Here is a 25,116-nt window from a genome sequence, read left to right as displayed (position 1 = left end):
GCCCAGAGCAGGTGATCTTCCATCTGATGTATTATCAGAAGGTCGGCAGTAGCCTAAAGCTAGATCACAAGGCCGACAGCACTGACCTCACTCCATCTCATCATGCGGGCATTTTATCATCTTCCATCATCCCAAGAAGAGTGAAGACAGTACAAACAGATGTTTTCCAAGAGAGAGACCGTATTCCCATAACTTTTGTTACAGTATCCTGTTAGAATTGCTCTGTTTTATTAGTGTTGTTGCTAATAAACTTCCTCTGCCCAATCTATAAATTAAACTGCATGGGTAGGGAAAAAACATTGTATGTTCAGGACTCTTTCTTTCCCTGGGTTCAGGCATCCACTGGAAGTCTTAGAACATATGCCTTGTGGTGAAGGGGTGGGGACTCCTGCCTCTTTTTTGATTCCCGTGGTTAATTGGTCACTGAGTCCTATGGCTTCTTTCTCATTGATCTCTCGAATATGCCTTTTCTCCCCCTCCCCCCACCATGGCCAAATCCAAGGTCTCTCTCATTTCCTACCTTGTTCTCCAACACCCTTTAACTGGCCCCAGGACCTCTGCCTTATTCTGCCTCCCAGCTGCGCTCTGCCCTGCACACTAATGGAGTCTCAACTTTCTTCTTTTCCAGGTTTTAAAAGTCACACAATTATTGGGGCACCTGGGTCCGACTCAATTTCAGCTCAGGTCATGATCGCACAGTTCATGATTTCAAGCCCCAAGTTGGGCTCTGTGCTGACAGTGCGGAACCTGCTTGGGATTCTTTCTCTCCCTCTCTCTCTGCCCCTCCTCCACCCTCTCTGTCTCTCTCTCCCTATCAAAATAAATAAACTTTTCGGGTGCTTGGGTGGTTCAGTCAGTTGAGCATCTGACTTTGGCTCAGGTCACAATCTTGAGGTTCGTGGGTTCAAGCCCCCTGTCAGGCTCTGTGCTGACAGCTCAGAGCTTGGAGCCTGCTTTGGATTCTCTATCTCCCTCCCTCTTTCTCTGCCCCTCCCCTGTGCTCGTTCTCTCTCTCTCTGTATCTCTCTCTGTCCTTCTCAAAATTAATAAACTTTTGGGGCACCTAGGTGACTCAGTCGGTTGAGCGTCCAACTTCTGCTTAGGTCATGATCTCATGGTTTGTGGGTTCAAGCCCCGTGTCAGGCTCTGTGCTGACAGCTCAGAGCCTGGAGCCTGCTTCAGATTCTGTGTCTCCCTCTCTCTCTGCCCCTCCCTGGCTCGTGCTCTGTCTGTCTCTGTCTCTCTCAAAAATAAATAAACATTTAAAAAATTAAATAACATCTAACTATTCTTCATGTCAATGACCGCAGGGATACCAACATGTATACATGTCATGATGTCTTTTAAAGGTTAAAATCCACTGCCCCCACCTACCCTCGATGCCCCCCGTAGTAGTGAACAGTAAGCTCGCAAGGGGAGGAAGGATGCATTCCAGAAAATGTGTGAGAAGAGCCACGGGTTTGAGGGAGAAAAGGTACCAGGATTTCTATTTATAATGCATTTTTTATCTCATGTTTTCTATTTTCCAGTTGGGAACACTGGACAGCCCTGTGCAGAAAAATGATGAAAAACTTGAACATAAGACCTGAAACCGTGAATCCCCTAGAAGGAAAAACAGGTGGCGAGCTCCCTCACGTTCGTCTCGGTGATGCTATTTTTGGAGCTGACACCAAACGCAGAGGCAACCAAAGCAAAACCAAGCGAGGGGGACCCCGCCAGACTAAAAACCTTCTGCACAGCGAAGGAAACAAACCATCAACGCAATGAAAAGGCAACCTACAGAAGGAGAGAAAACATTTGCAAATCACATATTTGATAAGGGATTCCTATCCAAGATACCTGAAGATCTCATACAGTTCGAGAGAAAGGAAAAGCAAGCAATCCAATGAACTTTTTCTGTTCGTGCGTGTCTTATAATGTATGCAATATATTTGCAGGGTGGTACGTGTATATAATTTATTTATAAATAAATGTCCGTGTAATGGAGGTGTGTTCTTTTTTTCTTTATTTCAAGCAGGATCCTAGAAGTTGGGGACAGCAGCCTAACTGATGAAATATTAGCTCTTTGACAGTCCTGGAAATGTCAGCATAGTGAAGGCTCCCCTTCCCCCTCCAGCTCTATCTACCATCTCCCTCCCCCCCCACCCCCGCAAGCCATACCAAGCCCTGCATGTCCCCAGGGTGCCCACGTTTCCCCTCCAAGCCGATTCACTAGCTGTTCCCTCCACATTTCCAGGCGCCCCACCCCTTCTGCTTCCTGGCTGATGTGTGCGTACCTGAGCCTCTACACCCAGACTGAGAGACATCTCTGCCCTAATCCTTCCTGGACGCACACCCTCACCCAGGCTGGGTGCCCCTCCTCTCTGTTCCCGTAGCACCCTGAGCTAACCTGCACAACGCTGACCACATGACTGCAATTGCCCATGTATGCGTTTGTGGCCTCCGCAAAGTTGGAGATCGTCCTTTAGATCTGACTCCTAGCGCCGCCTCTTAGTAATTGGCGAGGGAGTAAATAAACAAGAACAGCAAATGTGAGTACTGCACCTTGTAACTGCCAGGCACTGGGTTAAGGACTTCATACATATGGACACATTTAACATGAAAACCATCCCACGAGGAAGGTATTTCCGTTGTCTCCATTTCACAGATGAAGAAAGAGAGACACAGAGAAATCAAGGCTGACGACACAGAACTAGTAAGCGGCAGAGGTTTGAACCTGAGCAAATCAACTTCAGAATCCATGCCGTCGGGGCGCCTGGGTGGCTCAGTTGGTGACGCTCAGACGTATGACTTCCGCTCAGGTCATGATCTCATGGTCTGTGGGTTCGAGCCCCGCACTGATAATAGCAGAGCATCCTTAGGATTCTCTCTCTTCTTCTCTCTCAGCCCCTCCCCTGCTCATTCTCTCTCAAAATAAATAAATAAACTTAAAAAAAAAAAAGAATCCATGCTATGGATGGCTGTGTGAACTGTTCAGTGGAATGATGAACAGAGGAAGGAATGAAGAGGTAAGAAACAAACAAACGAAAGGCATCATGAGACAATGCCCCACGGGCTTTGCAGACATCAACAGCGACTCTATCTGTAAGATGCTGTTATTTTCCAAACTTCAGCTGGTGGTCAAGAAGGGGCCAAAAGCTTGGCTCCTTCCTCCTCACCCTTTTCCTGGCACCAACCAATCTTTCCCGTCCTAGGTATTTCCTCACAGCGTGCAGGGTAATGAGATCCAAACGGTAAGGTCACTGAGTGTTAGAGCTGGAAGGTACCATTTCGTAGGTGGAAAAATTGAGGCCCAAAGTGCAAAGTGACTGCCCCAGGTCACCCAGCAAGCTGGTGGCAGAGGGGAGCGTGGCCCTCGCTTCCAGTCTGTGTCTCTTTACTAACCTGCCTCTGTTCATTGCTTTAGAGCTTGGCATTTTGGGCAAAGGCACAGCAGGCAAGTTTAATGATTTAATGCAGACACTACCCCAAATCTGCTTCTTGTTGGTTTCAAAAGGTTGTAGGAAGAAGGGAGATAGGAAATTCAAGGTCAGAGTCCTGTGATTTCCACCAGGCAGAGAAATAAACACCCGAAGCCACCACCGATGAGTCACTGTGTGCTAGATGTTTCCAGGTATTATTACTCCATTGAATCCAACAGTGACAATCATTCTTGTTTTATGGGTGAGCAAACTGAGGCTCGGAGAGGCAAATCGAGGAAGCAACATGCCCCAATTGTCCTGGAGTGGTCCCTGTTTTACAGCTGACAGTCGATATCTCAGGAACCCCTCTGTCCCAGCCAAACCGGGACAGCCAGCCAGTCGCCTAAAGGACTGGATCCCAGAGACCCAGGCCCAGATCTGGTGCCAATTCCCGCGCCCTTTCGGACCACCTGGTAATCGGATAAGCCTGAGAGGGAGAAACAAACAGATAAGCAAGCAAGTAGGGAAGGGGCCGGGAAGGGGGGCAGGAGGAGCGTGGCCACAGAGGGGCAGCTGTGAAGTCGGGTCGGCCCGGGCCCCGCAGCCAAGCCAGTGGGTGACTTGCCAAAGAGAGACAAACGGGCTGTTCTGTTCTCCTCTTCGTCCCTCGAGGAGTCTGTTTACCATGATAACTGCAGTCTTATCTCAGCCACGTCTCTGGTTTCTTGTTGGACAGAGCAGGGGTCAAGGCTCTGACAAAAACAGTCTTCCCAGGACCCTGGAAAGACCCCCGTCCTTACCCGGAAGCCTGGTTGGGGGCGAGGGGGAAGCGTGTGGAGCATCGCAGGGCAAGAGGCTTCCCTGCAGGTGAAGGGCACCCGGAGACCAGGACCCCGACGCCTGGGCACTGTATGTCCGTGTTCCCCGGGGAAGGACTTCACAGTGGTCAGCTCGGCCAGCTGCCGGAAGCCAGACCACACAGGGCCCTCTGCACCTTCCCGCCGCCCAAAGCACCCAACATAGGACGCGTCGCCTCTACCTTGCAGAACAGGAAGCTGAGGCCCAGAGAGGGGCGTCCCTCGCTGAGGTCACACAGCATGTAGGGAAAGCAGCATGTTGATGATGGCAGAGCTGTGACTTCAACCCTCCCTGCATGCCCAGCCTGGGCGCTTTCCTCCTCAGCCCTGGAGCCGGGGTCCAGGGCGCAGTCAGCCTGCCTGACCCGAAGCTGGGTCAGAGTCCTGTCCCGGAAGTCACGGCAGCCTGTGCTCCGAGGGAACAGGAAATGATCTCCCAACCCCCAACAGGGACACGTTTGTCCACGGAACAAATAATGAAGTAGATCAGCTAACTGCCGGATAATCTTCAGCTCTGCCTCAATCAGGAGGCGTCCTGAAGGCCCCAGCCCACTTGTAAGCCGGCACCCCTGCTCTACCCACTCCACCCTCTCCAGTCCCACTGCCCTTCACCCCTCCCCCCACCACTCGAAGACTTGTGTGGTCCCTGGGTCGGCAGCATCCATACCACCAAGAGCTTGTTAGAAATGCAGACTCCTGGCACTCAGCCCAGAGCCTGCTAAACGTTAGGTATCACTATCACTGTGCGCAGTCGTACTTGAACTTCGCCAAAAACCCTACTCGGTAGCTGTGTCCCCGTCCCTGTTACTACAGACAAAGCTGGGGAAATCACTTTCTCCAGGCTGAACAACCAGAAAATGAGACAGGTGGGCTTCAGATTGAGGGCTCCTCTGTCTCCAGGGCTGACGACAATGAACACTGATATTCCATCTGGTGGGAGGAGGTAGAAAGCCCGCATTTATAGAGCCCCCACTACATGCAACACCCTTTCCCTGGTTCGCCTCGTGTAATCTTTTTGACCTCCTTATAAACTAGGGGGTTTTACGAGTCTCGTTTTACAGGCAGGAATACAAGGCTCAGGGGTAAGAGGGGACTTTCCCAAGGTCCACAGCTAGGAAACCGCAGAAATAAGATGGAATTCAGCTCTGCGTGCCTGATGTCAAAGCCACAGTCTGCTCCTGGCCCAGCTAAAATAAGGCTTTGAACACCGACTACTGTCAAGGGCTTGCTGAGTCACTGCTCTGGCTCCTGCCCGTCCAGTCTCCCACCGGAGAAAGTCTATGGTCCTGGGCCTTAATCCACACTTCCTTCCCCTTTCTAACCCTCAGCCTTTGGTTTAATCATTATCCGATTCAGAACAAGCAGAACAAGCAGAAACACATGCCGATCAATGGGTCACCAACGTGTGACATCACCCCACAACGATTTCTCTCAGCGGGCAGGTGCCAGGGTCGCCTCCCTGCATTCTTCTTCCCGCAGGTCCTGGGTCCCCTGATCCCAGATGTGACCCGCTGGCCCAGGCTGGGCTCACAGGGAATGCCTTATGCCCTGTTGATGGGCGCAGCAGAGTGGGACCGAAGAGATTCATTCCCGTGCCACCCCTGTCCCTCCAGCTATGAGATCTTGGTAGATTTCTACCTCTCTAAGCCTCAGCTTCTCCATCTCTGAAATGGGTGGGTGATAACCCAACGTCTAAGGCGGTGAGAAGTCTGAGGGGTGCATGGAAACGACTGGAGGGGGTCCTCCTCCCTGTTCTCACCACTAGGATGAAAACACAGCTGGGGGCCGTGTGACGGGCTGGCTGGCAAGAGTGGGCTGTGCACGGGCATGGGTTTGTTTGTGTGGCTTTTGGGGGGTTGGAAGGGTCATTTGAAAGAAGAGGCAGGAAAATGGGGCCGTGCGTGCCCCGTGAGGAGGTGCCCAGGCAGGGCCAGGCAGTGCTGCCCACAGGGAGGATGGTGTGGACGGAGCAGTAAGAGCGGCCCTTCCCCTCCTTCTGCAGAGAACGCAGCTCCTGTGGGCCCAGAAATGGGGGGGAGGGGGCTTTGGGAAACGGTTCTTGGGATGAGTTTCTGCATTCCTACAGACAATACTGGCCACGCCCCTTAAGTGGCTTCAAGGACAAAAGGCATTGAGGAGGCAAAGAGTGGCAAAGACAAAGTACTGAAAGAAGGGTGTTGGGCACTCAGGATTCAGGAGGTGCACTTGGACTCCCGGCTCTCCTGGCTCCCCGGGGGGTGGGGGTGGGGGGGGGGAGGATTCTGCAGAGCCCGGATGTCCTAAGGGCAGCCAGACCCACTGAGACCTGGGTGGGTGCTATTAGCGTGAGCCCGGTCCTACCCAGGGTAGGAGAGCTGGGTTCCAGACAGAAGGGAGAGGATTCNAGACAGAGCTGGCAGAGCCAGGCCTGTGGCCGTGAGCCCTATAAACCTGCACTGAGCTGGACGCAGGGTGAAAGGCACGTGCATGGGGACCCCAAGAAGGTCCTTATAAAGGGAAAACTTCTTGTGAGTCAGCCAGAGCCCAGCGGCCCAGCTCATTCATGGCAAAGGCATTCTCTTTCCAGCTCTGTGTGCAAAGTCTCTCACTGTCCTGAGGTGACGTCACCGCTGGTAAACACGCTGCCTTGTGGCCAATTTCCTCTGAACTTTTTGTTTCTCTTTAACCCGCCAGAACTCGAGGGAAGCTGGCAGCCTGCAGGGGTGCCAAGGGCACCGGACTGAGTCAGAGGCCTGGGTTCCAAGCCCAGCTCTGGCCCCTTCCAGCTGCAGGACGCTGGCCGAGGCAAGTCACATCTCTGGACCTCAGTTTCTCCATTTGTCAAATGGAGTCCCTGCTGTCAGAAGGATTCTAAAGAAATACACAGCACTACACAGACATTCAACCAACAGATATTTATCGAGTGTTTAATAGGTTCGAGCCCTATGCCGGGCACAATGGAGGTTATGGTAAGGAATCATACACGTGCATGCACGCGCGCGCGCGCGCACACACACACACACACACAGTCCCCACTCTCTGTCTTTGGAAGACCTACATTCTGCTGAGGAAGACAGACATGAATCATATGATTCCATAAACAAATAGTAAAATGTAGCCATGATTAGCGTTGAGCTATATGGTGCTTTGAGAGCCTGTGATGGGGGTCTGACCCGGCCTGGGGTGGGCAGGGGCGGGTCAGGGAAGACCTTCCTGAGGAGTAATGACTGAGTGGGAGATGGGAGATACACCAGGCAGAGAGAGGCTGTGAGCAAAGGCCCTGCAGAGAAGAAGAACCATGGACCCTGAGCACAGGGGTGAGGGGCGAGGGGAGCGCGGACATAAAGGGGCTGCAGGCGCAAGAAGGTGGGCATCAGTCGGAAGCCTGCAGTCCCTGAGAGCAGTTTCCAGCTCTGATATTTCAGGCCAGCAGGCCCAGGGGTCTTCAAGCGGCATTGCAGACAACAGTAGGAAACATCAGTGGATCACATTTAATTCAGGGCTAAATCAGGCTCCCCTCATATACTCAATCATGGTGTGAATGAAACGCAATAGGTTGGGCACCTGGGTGGCTCAGTCAGTTAAGCATCGGACTTTGGGTCAGGTCATGATCTCACGGTTCGTGGGTTCAAGCCCCGCGTCGGGCTCTGTGCTGACAGCTCGGAGCCTGGAGCCTGCTTCAGATTCTGTGTCTCCCTCTCTCTCTGACCCTTCCCTGCTCACGCTGTCTCTCTCTCTCTCTCTCAGAAACAAATAAAACATTTAAAAATTTTTTAAAAAAAGAAATGCAATAGGTAGAAAAAACTTGTAACTGAAAATATTCTATCCCTTACTTTAATTTTTCTGTGATTTGAAAGAACACTACATGGTTTGATTTGTGAGGGGAAAACTTCAGCCCCAGGCACAGAACAGCAGATTTCCACGAGAGTCCAGTCAGAGCCCAGATAAACTCAGTGCCTGCCTTCCATGGGACACAGCCTGCCAGGGGCCACCAGGTGGTGGCTAAGGAGAGGCACAGGGATCCTGGGGCGCCTGCCCCAAATAGATCACACACTGAGGATGGTTCCCTTGTTCCATTCTGAGAGCACAAGAAAGTTCACATCCAGGAACGTGGCAATATTTGCTGGGGCACCTGGATGGCTCAGTGGGTTAAGCACCCGACTTTGTCTCAGGTCATGATCTCATTTATGAGTTCAAGTCCCACAATGAGCTCTGTGCTGACAGCTCAGAGCCTGGAGCCTGTTTCCAATTCTGTGTCTCCTCTCTCTGTTCCTCTCCTGCTCACATTCTGTCTCTCTCTCTGTCTCTCTCAAAAATAAATATTTTTTTTTAAAAAAAAGAATATACTGCTTAGAAGAAAACCTAAGGCGATAAGCTCCTTGACATTGGTCTTTCGTAATGATGTTTTGGATTTGACACCTAAAAACAAAGGCAACAAAAGCAAAGAAAAACAAATGGAATTGTATCAAATTAAGAAGGTTTTGCACCGCAAAGAAAACCACCAACAAAATGAATGACAAAGTATGGAACCAGAGGAAATGTTTGCAAATCATATACCTGACAAAGGATTAAGATCTAAAATATACAGGGTGCCCGGGTGGCTCAGTCGGCTAAGCATCTGACTTTGGCTCGAGTCATGATCTTGCAGTGCGTAAGTTTGAGTCCTGCTTTGGATGAGCCCCCCCCCCCCCTCGCACTTCCTCCCTCTTGTGGGAGCCTTTCTCTCTCCCTCAATCTCTGCCTCTCACTCACTTGTACCCTCAAAAGGGAGAAAGAAAGAAAGAAAGAAAGAAAGAAAGAAAGAAAGAAAGAAAGAAAGAAAGAAAGAAAGAAAGAAAGAAAGAACACAAAGAATTGACACAACTGAATAGAAAAAAAACAATCCCCAAACAATCCAGTTACAAAATGGGCAGAGGAACTGACTTCACATTTCCCCGAAGAAGACACATAGATGGCCAGTAGGTACATGAAAGGAAGGGGTTCTTGGTGTCACTCATCATTGGGGAAACACAAATCAAAGCCTCAGTGCGAGACCCCCCTCACCCCTGTCAGAACGGCTACCATCTAAAAGACAAGAGACAAGAAGCCTTGGCCAGGATGTGGGGAAATGGAACCCTTGCACACTGTCGATGGGAACACAAACTGGTGCAGCCCCTAAGGAAAAATATTGGCCGGAGGTTTCTCAAACCATTAAATATAGAACTACCGTATGACCCAGCAATCCTACTTCTGGGTATTTACCCAAAGGAAGTAAAAATAGGATCTCAAAGAGGTATCTGCAATCCCACGTTCATTGCAGCTTCATGCACAGGAACCCAGATACGAAAACAACCCACAGGACCATCGACAGAGGAGTGCAGATGAAGATACAGTATATAATACACACCATGAAAAAGAAGGAAGTCCCGCCATTTGTGACAACTCGGATGGACCGCGAAGCCATGATGCCGAGTGAAACTGACCAGACAGAGAAAGACAAATACCACACGGTATCCCTTATGCGTGGAATCTAAGAAAGACCATGTCAAGCCCAGAAAAGTCAAACAGTAAAAAAGTAGTTGCCAGGTGCTAGGGAGTGAAGGAAATGGAAAGAGGTTGGTAAAAGGGTACATGCTTTGAGCTTAAAGATAAATGAGATCTGAGAATCTAGTATATACCACGGTGAATGTAGTTGCTAACAGTGGGTTGTGTAGTTGAGGTTTGCTACTAGGTGGGAGGAATCCCACCTACATATATCAACTCATCACGTTATACACATCAAATATATTACCATTTTATTTATTAATAAAGCAGAAAAACAATATACTGAACAGCGACTTCATATTGGGCAGCGTTTGACTGGGTTAGTGCCTAGCATCTCGACCCAGAGAAGATTGCCAAGAAAGCCAAGGCCATCTAACTCCCCCATGGCACTCCCAGCCTGGCGTCCAGCACAGGGAGGCCAGAGCTGAAATTGCTCGATCCACTTCGTGAACATTAAATATTGAACTATCTAGAATTTTTATTGCTGTCTTTAAGACCGTGGTGGGTTTACAGGAAGGGCGATTTAGAGAGCTCATGTCTGTCTCTAAACAGCGTTGAACTGGAGGACTAGATAGAGTTGAAGACATCTCTCCCTCCTCAATATATTTTCTTGAAATAAGTGTGGTCATTCAATATCGTTCCTTCTAGGGACAGAGAGATGGAGGAAGGAAGGAAAAGGAAAAGCGAAGCAGATGTACTGAAGCATCTCTGAGCATCCTCGCTGTGGCCGGCCCTGTGCTCAGCCTGGGTTACCTGGAGAATAGCCACGTCAGGCGTCCGAGTTCTGAGATAAGAGTAAAGCAGGACAGAGGCACAGGTGAGTGCTCCAAGCGTGATATAACCAACTGGCAGCAGGGAAAGACTCTGAGCAAGCCAGGTGGTCCAGAGATGACCCTCTGGGGCTGACATAGGGCAGTCAACCCAGGCGACTTGACTTCCAACCCTAGCTGTCCTGCTTTGTCATTTGGGCAAGTTCCCACTCTGCTTTGAGCCTCTGTTTTCTTGGCTGTGAAATGGGCCACCAATAGGTGTGAGTATTGAGTAAGACAAGGTATGCCAAGAACTCTACCCCCAGTGCAGCCCTCAGGGGTGGGGAGGCAAATGTGGGCAGTGGACATCTGGTGAGGTTTCCCGCATGGGGCGGACACCAGTCCTTCGGAGCAAGGGCAGGGACTGAACCGGGGACGCCTGGTGTCCACAGCAGGTGCTCTGTGTACACAGGTAAGGCCGGTTCTTTCCACCGATGATGGCGGCGGAGGTGGCTACTCCCTTAGAAGAATGATTTATTTTGAATGAGAGCTGATCACAGACATCGCCACTTCCTGCCTCAGTTTATTCAAACTTCAGCCAAGCCCTGGTTTAAATAAAGGTCACCAGGAAATGATTTCACTCCCATTAGCTACACATTTCATTGAAACCCATAAAGCAATTCATGCACCATTAGGGATGGGGAAAAATGGCTAAATAAAGCCCTTATAGCACTGCAGACACTGGCCCCAGACTGGCTTCCAACCAAGGAAGAAAATGGTGGGCAGATGCTGGCAGAATCAAGGTCAACGTGTGCACTCAGTCACAGCCAGAAGCCGTGAAAGGCAAAGGTTGACAGTGAAAACACACTGAATCCATAGCAGGGACCCCCATCACCTTCGCCTGGTGCTTAATATCGCGGACATCTGCCGAAAGGGGCATAGATGCTGCCATCTGGAAGCTTCTACCAACCGCCCTCCTGTTCCAAGACTGCCAGAAATTTGACAATAACTTTCAGAAGACTTGTGAAAGTTCATGGCTTTTGACCCCATCATTTCCCCATCTTAGGTCTTTTCCCTAAAGGAGTCATCTGTGGTTATAACACAGTTTAGACACAAAAAGCTTGACAAGAGAGTTCTTTACATTAGCAACAATTGGAGGAAATTAAATACCCAATAATAGAATGGTTAAGCACAATTCAGCATAGACACAGTCCTGTGGTCTTGGTTCAGAGGTTTTCTAATCGTGACATGGGGAAATGTCCATGATAAAAATAGCTGGTGAGGGGAAATATACAAACATACAATCAACACGAATCTGTGTTTTCAACACCTTTGCAAGGGGATTAATTCCTTCTGCCTTGTGCTGCAATTAACTGGTCGTCTGTTTGCCTCCCGACCGTAAGCTCCCAGAGGACCACGAGAGTGAACTCGTCAGTGGACTGGAAGAAACAGCAGATGGCTGCATGGATCATCGGAGAATCTGAGTGGTTCATTTAAAAAGAGTAGTAACAGCTTACATTTACTGTGTACTTACTATATACCAAATCTTGAGCCAAGGTCTTCACAGATTTGTCACTTATTCCTTACTATATTACATGAAGTTGATGTGGGTTGGTTAGGTCCGTGTTCCCAAACTGTGGTCCCTCGGAGTCAACAGTGATCAGCATCACCTGGGAATTTGCTAGAAATCCAACCTACTGAATCCAACCTGCTGAATGAAACTTCGGGAGGTGCGGGGCGCCAGTCTGCACTCTACCAAGCTCTCTGGGTGATTCTGATACATTCTCAAGTTGGAGAAGCCCTGGATGAGGGGTGACATGCAGCCCGTGTTTCTCGAAGACAGCCTTGAAGCTGAGGCTCAAAAATTGCATCCCAGCCCAATCAAGCAAAGACTGAGAACAAGCCTTAGTCTGGCAAAGTCAGATTTTACAACACAGCGCAGTGAGGGAGGGCCCACACCAAAGGAACCAAACCAAACCAAAGACAGAGTTACTCTAGAACTTGGAAGGGGGTTACAATTCAAAGGAAGCAGTGTTTTTGCCTCAAAGCAAAGCAGGAATGTGTTTGTTGAAAGGGATCGATGTCAAGTCGGGACTGAAAGTGGACCCAGAGTCCCCTCTCCTTGGAAACGGAAGGTTAAGACCGATGTGGGGTGGTGTGTGCAGAAATCCCTTATCTGAAGCCCTGCACTTGGGTTGCAAAGGGGGATGTTTTCTGGGTCAAAGTGACTCAGATCTTTGGGGCAAAGGTGGGATGCTTCATTCTTACCTTCCAATCTCCCCCCACCCTCCAATTCCTCCTGGTAAAATTTCAAGCAGCAACGTTTCAGGCAGTCTGTGATCTTAGCATTTTCTCAGTGAGTCACCGAAAGTCGTGAGCTGTTACGACATTTTACAGCCAGAGAGGGTCCTGAGGTAGGAGAATATCGTTTCCTGCCTCCTGGCAGCTGGCTTTCTCCACATCTCCCATTTCAGACAGACAAATGTCCAGAGATCTGTCCTTTCTCGGCCCCAGCTAATTTCACTTTCTCAGCTACGAGGCGTTAAATGAATGTACGCTCTTAAAGTGCTTGAACAGTGCCTGCCGGATAATATAAACTATCATTTTATGTTACATAGAATATACATTAATATCAATAAAATAGAATCTATAAAATACATTGTGTAATTAATATAAATATTAATTATTTGATTAAAGTAGTAAGGGTTTCCGTTCGCTAGAAAAAGGAGGAAAGGGGTCCCTTCCCTTCAAGTGAGACCATATGGAATTCAGAAAGCATCTGAGGTCTCTGATTGCAGAAATAAGAGACTAGGTTAAGAAAGAGCCTGGGTTCTAGTTCTAGGCTTGCCGAGAAGGAAAAGGAGAAGTATTTACTGAATGTCTGTTTAGTGCTGGGCTCAGAGCCTCTCTGTTGGCCCTACTAATTGAGTACCATTCCCCATGAAGGGAGGTTAAGGTAGTTACCCAAACTCATCTAGCTCATCAGTGGTGGAGCTAGGGTACAAACCCACCATTGCTCGGTACGTGACCATCCACAAATCACTCAAAACTCTCCAAACTCGCCTTTGGTTTTCCATCTGTCAAATGGAGGAGAGACAACAAGACAGTTTTTAAAGCTTGTTTTCATGCCAATGTTCTCTCTATAATTAAAACTCAGTGGTGATTCTCCGCCCCTAGAAATAGGCTACATGTAAACAGATAATGGTACAAGGATAGTCATTATACATTCTTCATAATATCAAAAATGGGAAATAACCAAACTAGGGAATGATTAAATAAATTATAATAGATCCATACAGTGGAGTACTATGCAGCCATTACAAATGATATCATTGCAGTATATTATGAACATAAAAGATTGCACGGTATACTTACTGTTCATATAGTCATAATATTTTGTGAAAAAAAGTTTATTTTTTTAACACTTTATTCATTTTTGAGAGACAGAGTGTGAGTGGGGGAGGGGCAGAGATAGAGAGGGAGACCCAGAATCTGAGGCAGGCCCCAGGCTCCGAGCTGTCAACACGGAGCCCAATGTGGGGCTCAAACTCACGGACCTCTAAATCATGACCCAAGCCAAAGTCAGATGCTTAAACGACTGAACCATCCAGGTGCCCCGTGAAAAAAGATAGTTTGAAAGCAGTATTTCCCATCTACAGATTCAATGGAATCTTTATCAAAACCCCGGTAACATTTTTGCAGAAATAAAAACTCCATCCTATGTATTGCATATTTGAAAGTTGCTAAGAGAGTAGATCTTACAAGTCTTCATCACAAGAAAAAAAATTTTTAACAATGTGTGGTGATGGATGCTAACTAGCCTTGATGAGGTAGTCATTTTGCAATGTGTACACCTTGAATATATGCCTAAAGCTTATATAATGTTTTATTTCAACTCTACCTCAATTTTTACAAAAAGAAAAAGAAAAATCCAGTTTGAAACCCATGCAAAGTTTTAAGGGACCTGAATGGTCAATCTTAGAAAAAGAAAGTACAAAGTTGGAGTCTCACACTTCTTGATTTCAAAACTTACTACAAAGCTAAGACAAAATACTGGCCTAAAGACTGACTTATAGACTAATGGAATGGAATAAAGATCCCCAGAAATAAACTGCCACCTATACAGTCAAATAATTTTCAACAAAAGTGCCAAGACAGGGAAAGCACAGTCTTTTCAGCAAATGGTATTGGGAAAACTGGACATCCACATGCAAAAAATAATAATAATAAAATTGAGCCCACTTAACACTATATACAAAAATTAACGAAAAATGGATCAAAGACCTAAATGGAAGAGCCAAAACAGTAAGACTCTTAGAAGAAAACAAAGGGAAAAACCTTCACAACATTGGATTTGGTAATGATTTCTTGGATGTGACAACCAAAAGCACAAGTAACAACAACAAAAAGAATAGATAAGTTGCCCTTTAGCAAAATTTAAAACTATGCATCAAAAGACACGATCAAAATAATGAAAAGGCAATACGTGCAATGGGAGAAAATATTTGAAAATTATATATTTGATAAAGGATTAATATCCAGTATATATAAAGAACTCCTATAACTCAATAACACAAAAACAAACCACCTGATTTTAAAATGGGCAAAATAAGGGGTGCCTGGGTGGCTCAGTCGGTTGAGCATCTGACTTCAGCTCAGGTCATGATCTTGTGGTCTGTGAGTTCCAGCCCCACATCAGGCTCACTGTGGTCAGTGCAAAGCCTGCTTCGGATCTTCTGTCCCCCTCTCTCTGCCCCTCCTCCACTTGTGCTCTCTCAAAAATAAATAAGCATTAAAAAAAATTAAAATTAAATGGGCAAAATAAGCCGACATTTCTCCAAAGAAGATACACAAATGGCTAACAAGCTCATGAAAAGATGCTCAAATTCACTAATCATTGGGGAAATGCAGTCAAAACCATATTGGATACCACTGCATGGCCATTAGGATCGCTATCATCTAAAACCCAAACAGAGCAAGTGTTGGTGGGTATGTGGTGAAATCGGAACCTTAGTGCATTGCTGGTGCAGCTACTGTGGAAAACAGTGTAGGAATTCCTAAAAAATTACACAGAATCCCCGAGTGATCCAGAAATTCCACTTTGGGGTATATACCTAAAAGAATTAGAACAGGTGTCTGTGGGCCTATGTTCATCGCAGCATTATTCACAACAGTAACAAGGCGGAAATAACCTCAAGGTGAAACAGTCCAAGATGGATACACAAGATGTGGTTTATACATACGACGGAATATATTCAGACCCAAATGTGATGGAAGTTCCATTCCCTGCTACAATACCAACGAAGCTCGGGGTCATTGTGCTAAGTGAAATACACCGGTCACAAAAGAACAAATCCTGTGTGCTCCCACTTACGTGAGGTCCCTAGAGGAGTGAAATTCAGAGAGACAGAAAGCAGAATGGTGGGTGCCAGGGGCTGGGGAGAGAAAAATGTTGTTTAATGGGTACATAGTCTCAGTCGGGGTACATGAAAAAGGTCTGGAGATGACACTGGTGATGGATACACAGCAATGTGAATATACTGAATGCCACAGAACTGTTTACTTAAAATGGTTAAAATGAGAAAATGTAAGTGTATTTTACCACGATAATAAAGTATACATCAAATTATCCCATTTAAAAATGGTTCATGTGAGGGGCACCNCGTTGGGCTCTGGGCTGACAGCTCAGAGCCTGGAGCCTGCTTCAGATTCTGAGTTTCTCTCTCAAAAATAAATAAATATTTAATAAAATAAAATAAAATAAAAATTGTTCATGTATATGCTTAAATATACATGAAACAATTATCTACAATGTTAAGAGCCATTCTCTCCTGGTAATAGATTAAGAGTGATTTGAGATAGTTAGCTTATTTTCTAAATATTTGTGATGAACTTGGTTTAGTTGTATAATAAAACAAAATCCTGAAAAAATGCAATGAGCAAGATTTCCAGTAATGTCAGTACGAGGCCTTAAGCAGTTCTCCTCAGTAGAAAACAAGGATGAAAGTGGACAGAATTATTGTGCTAACAAAGCACTGGAAATGACCCAAGGCAGGTAACAACTTGACTAGTCTTTACTCAGGGAAAACTGCCACTGAGGGTAGGATGAGCGAATTTGTGACCTTTCTTGCCCGGGGGCGTTTGGGTTTCTCCCAGCAAAGGGCAGGAAGACCCCCAGCTTCCCTGGTCAACAGTGGTAGACAACGGTTGGAGGGGTGCGTATGTAACAGGGAGATTTTGAAAGTGAAAGAGCCATATGTGATAGCTAATCTACGCGTCAACTTGACCAGGCTCAGGGATGTCCAGATAGCTAGTAAAACATTATTGCTGGGTGTGTCTGCAAGGGTGTTTCCAGAAGAGATTAGTGTTTCAATAGTTGGACTGAGTAAAGAAGATTGTTGCCCTCACGTCATCCAATCCACTGAGAGCCTGAGTAGAATAACAAGGCAGAGGAAGGATGAATTTGCTCTTTTTGCCTCAACTGGGACATCCATCTTCCCCTGCTCTCAGACACCGGCGTTCCCGGTTCTTGGCCCTTCAGACTCATTCCAGAACTTCCACTATCAGCCCCTCTGGTTCTCAGGCCTTCAGGTGTGGACTGAATTGTGCCACTGGCTTTCCTGGCTCTCCAATTTGCAGACGGCATATTGTGGAACTTTTTAGCCTCCATAATTTGGTGAGCCAAGTCCCATAATAAATCTTCCCTTACTTACCTATATCTATATAGCCTGTTGTTCTAGTTCTCTGAAGAATCGTGACTAATACACCATGGGGGGACAAAAACATCTCAGGCTGAATGCTAAACTAAGCGTAAGCGTGAAGAACCCAAAGAACTCAGAGGAATTGAAAGCCTGGGGACACTTGAACACTTTCTCCCTCTTCTTCTTAGCTTACCTGAAACTAGAACCTTTGAATGAGCTCCTCAGCCCACCCAGAGCTCAGATGGCAAAGGTTTAAATCTCATTGGCTTGAGATGTCTGAATATAACCTTTGTTCGATCAGTGGCTGACCTTGAACTATTCAGACAAAGGAAAGAACCCTAAGGAGCCAAGTGAAAATAGGAAAAATTTAAAATATACATATATTATTTTAGCAGACACATTAGCAGCACCACACTGTGGGAGAGATTGTCTGCAGTTGGATTCCAGGTAAATTAATTGCCTAATAGTAGATGCAAGATAATAGAAGAAAGAAACAATGAACTTGAAGATAAAGGAGTAGAAAACATCCAGACGGAAAGCCAGAGACAAAAGGTGAAGGAAAAATCAACAGAATCTTAGAAATCTGCAAGATGGTATCACCCATCCCAACATATGTTTAATTATAGCCCATGAAGGAGACAGACAATAGAAGTGGGCAGAAAGATATTTGACATATAATGGCTCAAACCTTCCCAAATTTGGTGAAAAACATTGACTTACAGATCCATGAAACTCAGTAAGAAAGCCAAACACAAAGAGAGTCAAACCTAGATACATCATAGTCAAATTGCTGAAAGACGATTTAAGACAAAATCTTGAAACTAGCAAGACAAAAATGATGCATCACATATAGAGGACATTGCAATGGCATATTCAAAGTGATGAAGGAAAAAAAATTGTCGACAAAGAATCCTCTATACGGTAAAACTATCCTTCAAAATAAGAGTGAGGAAAAGACACTTCTGGTTAAATATAGAATGAGCAAATGTGTTTCTGGCAGATCTGCATTACAATAAAAAATAAAGGAAAACTGAGTAAAAGCTTTAAATGAAAGGGAAATGCTACCTGATCCAGATCCACAGGTTTGAATGAAGGCCACTGAAATTGGTGATTATGTGGCATGTTTTTTTCTCTTGTTTTCTTAATTTCACCAAACAATATATGACTGTTTAAGGCAAAAATCATCACACTGTGTTTATAACAAATATAGAGGTAATATATGAAAACAATAGCTCAATGGAAGATGGGTGCAAATATGCTAGTACAAGGTTAGTGGAAGTTAGTCATTATTAATTTGAATCGGTTTGTGGTAAGATAAGGATATGTATTGCAATGCCCCAAATCACCAAAAACCCACAAACTATCAAATAAAAGAGAACTAAAATCATATGTTAAAAAAGAATTCTTTTACACAAAAGAAGGAAGTACAGGAGAAACAACTAAGAGACGAGACAAGTAGAAAGCAAACAGCAAAATTGCAGACCAACTCTAGCCAGGTCAGTAATACAATAAATATGAATGGGTTAAACCTGCCAGATACAAGGCAGAGATACTTTAGACTGGATTAAAAAGCAAGATCCAACTCTATGCTGTGCACAAGAAAGTAAAATGATGGGAAAGGATGTCCCATGCAAACAGAAGCATGAGAGGGCTGGACTGACCATATCCATAACAAACAAAATGGGCTTTAAAACAAGAAGTACAACATAGGAGGTAACAAAGAGATGAGCAGAGAAAATACAATAGAAAAACATAAGAAAATCAATGAAACTAAAAGTTCATTCTCAGTTAAAAAAATCACTAAAATTGATAAACTTTTAGCTAGATTTTGATCAACATAAAAGAGAAAGGAGTCACAAATTACCAATATCAATACCAACTAATGAAATTGACTTGGTAATTTAAAGTCTTCCCCCAAAGGAAAGACCAGATCCAGATGACTTCACTGGTGAATCCCATCCAGTATTTAGGAATTAAATACTACCAATTCTATAGAAACAGAAAATACAAGAGGAAGAACCATTTCCTAATTCATGTAATGAAGATACTATTATCCTAGCAGCAAAGCCAGACAAAGAAATCACGAGAAGAAAAAAACACATCAATATCTCCCCATGAATACGGATACTAAAACCTCTGACAAGTACTAACAAATCAAACGCAGCAATATATACAAAGGATAATACATCGTGCCCAAGTGAAGTGTACCCCATCAATGCAAGGTTAACATAATGTCCCATAATCAATTCATGTTACACCATGCTATCCAATAAAGGAGAAAATCATATAATCATCTCAATAGATGCAAGAAAAACGTTTGGCAAAGGGCAATATTTCTTCTCAATAAAATCTCCCAGCCAACTAAGAACAGAAGGGGGCTCCCTCAACCTAATAGAGTATCTGGCAAAAATGCATAGCCCACATCAGATTTACTGGTGAAAGACTGAATGCTTGCCACCTAAAATCAGGAACAGGGCAAGGATGTCTGCTTCAGCATTTCCATTCAACATTGTGCCACTTTACACCCACCAGAATGGCTAAGATTAAAAACCAAACACGACACCTGACTACACCAAGTGTGGATGAGGATGTAAAGACACTGATACCCTGTGTATTTCTGGTGAGAATGCCTACTGGTACAGCTGCTCTGAAAAACAGCTTGGTGGGTTTCTTANTGTGTCCCTTGGGTCAATTCCTAGCAGTGCTATTGCTGGGTCATAGGCGAGTTCTATTGTTATTTTTTTGAGGAACCTCCACACTGTTTTCCAGAGGGGCTGCACCAGTTTACATTCCCACCAATAGTGTAGGAGGGTATAGATATATATTTTTAAGTTATTTAAAAAGTAACTTATTTATTTAATTTAAGTAATTTATTTAAATAATTTTATTTATTTAAGTAATCTCCATACCCAAGTTGGGGCTCAAGCTCACAACCCCGAGATCAAGAGTCACACACCCCTCCAGCTGAGCCAGCTGGTGCCTCTTGACAGGTTTCTTTAAAAGCACTGTATCTTATGATCTAGTAATTCTAGTCCTAAATATCTACTTAAGCGAATTAAGAACATCTATATCTGCGAAAAGATTTGTATGCTAATAATCACAGCCGTATTCGTCATAATATCCAAAACAAATCAATCCAACCCAAATGTCCTTTAACAGAAGAATGTCAAACAGAACGCGACACATCCATACGATGGAATACTACTCAGCAATGAAGAGGAACAAGCTACGAATAAAAGCTACAAAGTGGAGGAAACTCTGAAACATTATACTAAGCAAAGAACGCCAGACACCAAAGATCACATGCTGCCTGGTTTCATTTATGTGAAATCCTAGGAAAAGCAAAACCACGGTGAAAGAAATTACATCAGTGTTTCTCAATATTTGCAGTGCTGATCTGCGAAAAGGGGAATTTGGAGGTGTGGATGCATACCTTAGGCATGGATGTACCATGGTGCACGTTTACCCAAATTTGCTGAACCATGTGTTTGAAACAAGCAAGCTTATGGAATGTGAATTACGCCTCAGTAGAGCTGGCAGAGACCATGGGGACAGGGAGCAGTGCTCTGCCCCATATCCACGTTGGTGGGACGTCGTACATCAGGCACCGCCAGCCTTCTGGGTAGGGTGGCTGGGAAGATGAGGGCCCTGGAGATGGTGCCCAGGCCCGTGGGGCAGAAGGCATGTGACCCAGTCACTGGGAAGCAGTGCAATGCAGCTTTGCCGGAGCTCCCAGTGCTGTGGGCATGCCAGGGAGGTGGCTGTCACCCGCTTCTGGGCCGGGACATGTCTCCTTGGAGCCCAGACAGTGGGGACCATAGAGATGGTGGGGACACAGGCCTGTTGGCTCCCCTTTCCACCCACCAAAGCACCAGATAGCTGTCATTTCTCTTTTAATTAAAGTGAATTAAAATTAATCATGGGGCACTGGGTGGCTCCGTCTGTTAAGCATCCGACTTCAGCTCAGGTCGTGATCTCACGGTTCATGGGTTCGAGCCCCACATCAGGCTCTGTGCTGACAGCTCAGAGCCTGGAGCCTGCTTGGATTCTGTGTCTCCCTGTCTCTCTGCCCCTCCCCTGCTTACACTCTGCTTCTCTCTCTCTCTCAAAAATAAATACACTTAAAAAAAATTTTTTTAATAAAGTGAATTAAAATTAATCTTGCCTGGAGACTTTCCTGATACCTCTTTGCAATAATAAAGGTCTCCCTGGGGCGTTGCAAAGACTGGATTGGGCCTCTCCACCGAAACTCTGAGGGCAGCTTGGGTGACACCTCCTGGGTGCTGACTTGACCCCAGGGGATGGGGAGGCAGGGAAGGGAGCAGGAAGGAGACTGTGGCAGGTGGAGAGAATCAGGCCCTGCAGTGGGACTTGGCGTGTCCCAGCAGCTGTCCCGAAGTCCTGTGGGACCAGAGCAGAGTTAGCAACCACCTAAAGTAGCCACCGAGGTCCGGGGTGTAAACCACAGTTTCCAGAGGCAGGCCAAAGTCTTGTGGTTATTCAGCTCTCTGAGTGCAGCTAATTGTCCCAAGGGCGTTGCTCTGTCCCAGTTCCATGGGCAACCCCTTGAAGGCAGGGCCTGCACTTTCCTGGCTTCCTTATATGTCTGCAAAGGACGGAAGGAATGTTTATTGCAAGCCTGCTGTGTACTTTATGGGCATTATAGCAGTCAGTCCTCATGTGGGAGGTTCTTTCTTTTTAAAATAATTTTTTAAAGTTTATTTATTTATCTTTTAGAGAGAGAGAGACAGAGAGAGCATGAGCGGGGGAGGAGCAGAGAGAGAGAGAGAGAGAGAGAGAGAGAATCCCAAGCAGGCTTCGAAAAGTCAGCACGGAGCCCGATTTGGGGCTCAAACACATGAACCGTTGAGATCATGACCTGAGCTGAAGTTGGATCCTTAACCGACAGAGTCACCCGGGTGCCCCCCACCTTTCTTTTTTATTAATTAACTTTACTTATTTATTTTTTAGAGACAGAGAGAGGGGGAGAGAGAGAATCCTAAGAAGGCTCTATGCTCAGCCCAGAACCATACACAGGGCTCGATCTCAGGACCCTGATATCACGGCCTAAGTCGAAATCAAGAGTCAGGCGCTTAACGGAGTGAGCCACCCAGGCACCCCCTGGGAGGTTATTTCATTATCCCTGTTTTAGGATAAGGCAACTGAGGTCCAGAGAGGTGAAGTGACTTGCCAGAAGTCACGTAGAGGCAGAGCTGGGATTCAAACCACCGTCTGCCTTGCCTGAGCCCCGACCCCACCTCTAATCCTGTACTACCAAGAACTAAGAGGTGTTCAGAAATGTTGGTAGTATAAAGACATGGCTGGGCTGGGCCTATTTATCGGGCTCATTCCTTGAATCCCAGCACCCAGGAGAGAGGGCCCAGCAGGTAGGCAGCTGAGGTCAGAGCCTCCCTGGCCACATGGGAGGCTCGGCCTCAGTTCTCCTGGGCGCTAAGGAAGGGCATGATCATCTCAGGCGTGACTAAGGCTTGAAAAATGTACTGAAAGTAAGATGCAGTGACTAAGAGGAAGGAAGGGGTGCCCTCGGCTTACCCACCCCTGCCCCACACGGCCATTTCCCAATTCCCCCTACTGGTTCGACCGAGTTAATGGGAGAGGGGGTGGAGGGCAGGNCCGTCCCGCCCAGCCCAAGTGAGGCTGCCCCTCGGGGCTCCCCATCACCCCAGCACGAAACCCAGCTCCTCAGCCTGGCATCTGGCCACCCTGTTTTCCAGGTTTAGCCCCCACAAGCCCCCACCCCACAACCTTCTGCGCCCCCCAGATGCCTTTCCCGGCCCCATTTCATTTGGCCTTTGGCCAGGCAGGTCCCCTGTGCCCTCAACATCCCGCTCCTGTTTTCCATGTGTTGACATTTGAGTCTTAAAACCCTCAAACAAGCCCCTTTGGTCACTACACTCACATGGGCGCTCTGGCCCCGGCGTCGGCATTTTGAATCACCTTGCAGGGGGCCGGCCTGGCTCTTACGAGGCTGTGGCGAACCCCAAGCCAAGGCCTCCTTGGAACACCCCACCCCATCCCCAGCAAAGCCGTCCCTCCTATCCCATGAAGTGTCACCATGAGGGACCCACAGACGCACCGTGGCACTCGGGCCAAAGAATCATGGCGACTTGCCCCAGGGACTGTCTTCCCATCAGACTGTGAGCCGCTGGCTGGCTCGTAGAAGGTGCTTGGGATGTGTCTGGAAATGGAAGGGGGGAGGGGAGAAGGGAGGGAAGAAGGGGGAGATGAGTCTATGTCCAACCTTTAGGCGTGTTATTGAAAAGAAACTGATGCTGGATGCCTCTCTTTGGTAAGGGGAAATGTGCCATTTCACTAGAGAAGAAACACTTCGGTGTTTTTACTATTAGAGCAGCAATACATGCTCACGGTTTTTTTGTTTTGTTTTGTTTTTTCCCTCCTAAACCAAGAGCTGGCAAATTCCTTCTGTAAAAGAGCCTAGATAACTTAGGTTTCGTGGATCACCTATGTTCTCTGTACTACATTCTTCTGGGTTTTTTTTTTCCACCACCCCTTAAAAATGTGAAAGACACTCTCAGCTCATGGGCTTTACACAAACAGACCACAGTTTGCCAAACCCCATTCTACACAGCTCAGCCAGATGCAGATAAGAAAGGGGGGAAATATCGCCCATAAACCTTCATCCAAAAATAAATGTTCCCCACGTTTTGGCTTGTTTCACTCCAGACTCTTTCTGGTCATGTATTTTATGTATCTTTGACAAAATATGATTGTATTCTATGTATTATTTCATTACTGGATCTTTTCTTTCTTTTTTTTTTTAAGTTTTTGAGAGAGAGAAAGAGAGAGAGAGACAGAACACAAGTGGGAAAGGAGCAGAGAGAGAGGGAGACACAGAATCCGAAGCAGGCTCCAGGCTCTGAGCTGTCAGCACACAGCCTGGCTCAGGGCTCAAACCCACAAACCATGAGATCATGACCTGAGCCCAAGTCAGATGCTCAACCAGCTGAGCAACCCAGGTGCCTCTGGATCTTTTCTCTTAACAAAATTGTGTGCACCTAGCTCCGGGCCATTGAATATTGATCTGGGACACCCTTTTCGTGGCCATGTGGCTCTGCGTTTCATGACCCTAACAATTTCTTTACCATATTTACTGAGGTCGGACAAGTTACCGTCTACAAGTCCTCATTCATCTTATTAAGAGACAGAAAAAGACAAAGGGATGAATCTTAGCGACCTGGGGACAGGGCACCCCTTCCATGGCAGACACAAAGAAATGCTTTTGGCTGATGGTTTTTCTCACATATTTCTCTGCACCCACTTCTTTCCGGCGAGGGCTGGGCATCGCAGGTGGCTGACGAAACAGAGCAGCGTCACGGACGGGCACCTGCTTGGATCCCAAGGCCTGGCCCGCAAATGGATGCTGCCAGACTGAACAGGGAGCCCATTTGATGGGAGGCGACAGAGCGTCCCTCAGGCACCAAGCAATTCAATGGTCTATCAGGCCAGAGGGACGTTTGTCCTGCCCTGGGGCAGCCGCTATTTAGAAACTCCTGGAGTGCAGGTCCTCCTCATTCTGCAGGTGGGTGTCAGGTGCCCCGGCAGATGTGGCCTTGGACGTCAGGAGCTGGGAGCCTTGCACACATCCTAAGGCACTCAGATAATTGAGGGCAGGCAAGGGGAGACAGGGGGTTTGTTCATAATTATGACAGAGTCACATGTAACTATATCCAGGCTTCACACCACAGCATTCAAGTCTCACACCAGCCCGGTGATCAGCCCACTTTGCAGATGAGGGACCTTAAAGCACAGAGCAGTCAAGCTACTCCCCCAAGGTCACACAGTCTGAACCTGTGTGGTCTGACTCGGAAGCAGGTGCTCTGTCTCCGGCGGCGCAGTGAAGCCGGTATCCCACCGCACCGATGCG

At 46.7% G+C, this 25,116-nt stretch overlaps 1 long non-coding RNA gene across 1 annotated transcript; it reads right to left on the bottom strand.

Moving 5' to 3' along the window:
* Nucleotides 1–3,589: 3,589 nt before the first annotated feature.
* LOC144241255 (uncharacterized) lies at nucleotides 3,590–4,608 on the bottom strand. The gene is made up of 2 exons (XR_013337998.1): nucleotides 4,441–4,608; nucleotides 3,590–3,888 (listed from the first exon to the last, which is right to left on the bottom strand). It is a non-coding gene; the product is annotated as an uncharacterized LOC144241255 (long non-coding RNA).
* Nucleotides 4,609–25,116: the final 20,508 nt, after the last annotated feature.

This window comes from Crocuta crocuta, unplaced genomic scaffold (genome assembly GCF_008692635.1).
Source record: "Crocuta crocuta isolate KB4526 unplaced genomic scaffold, BGI_CrCroc_1.0 scaffold127, whole genome shotgun sequence".
Classification (NCBI taxonomy): Eukaryota; Metazoa; Chordata; class Mammalia; order Carnivora; family Hyaenidae; genus Crocuta; species Crocuta crocuta.
The sequence above is the reverse complement of the archived record's forward strand: the minus strand, read 5'-3'. Positions and strand labels throughout refer to the sequence as shown.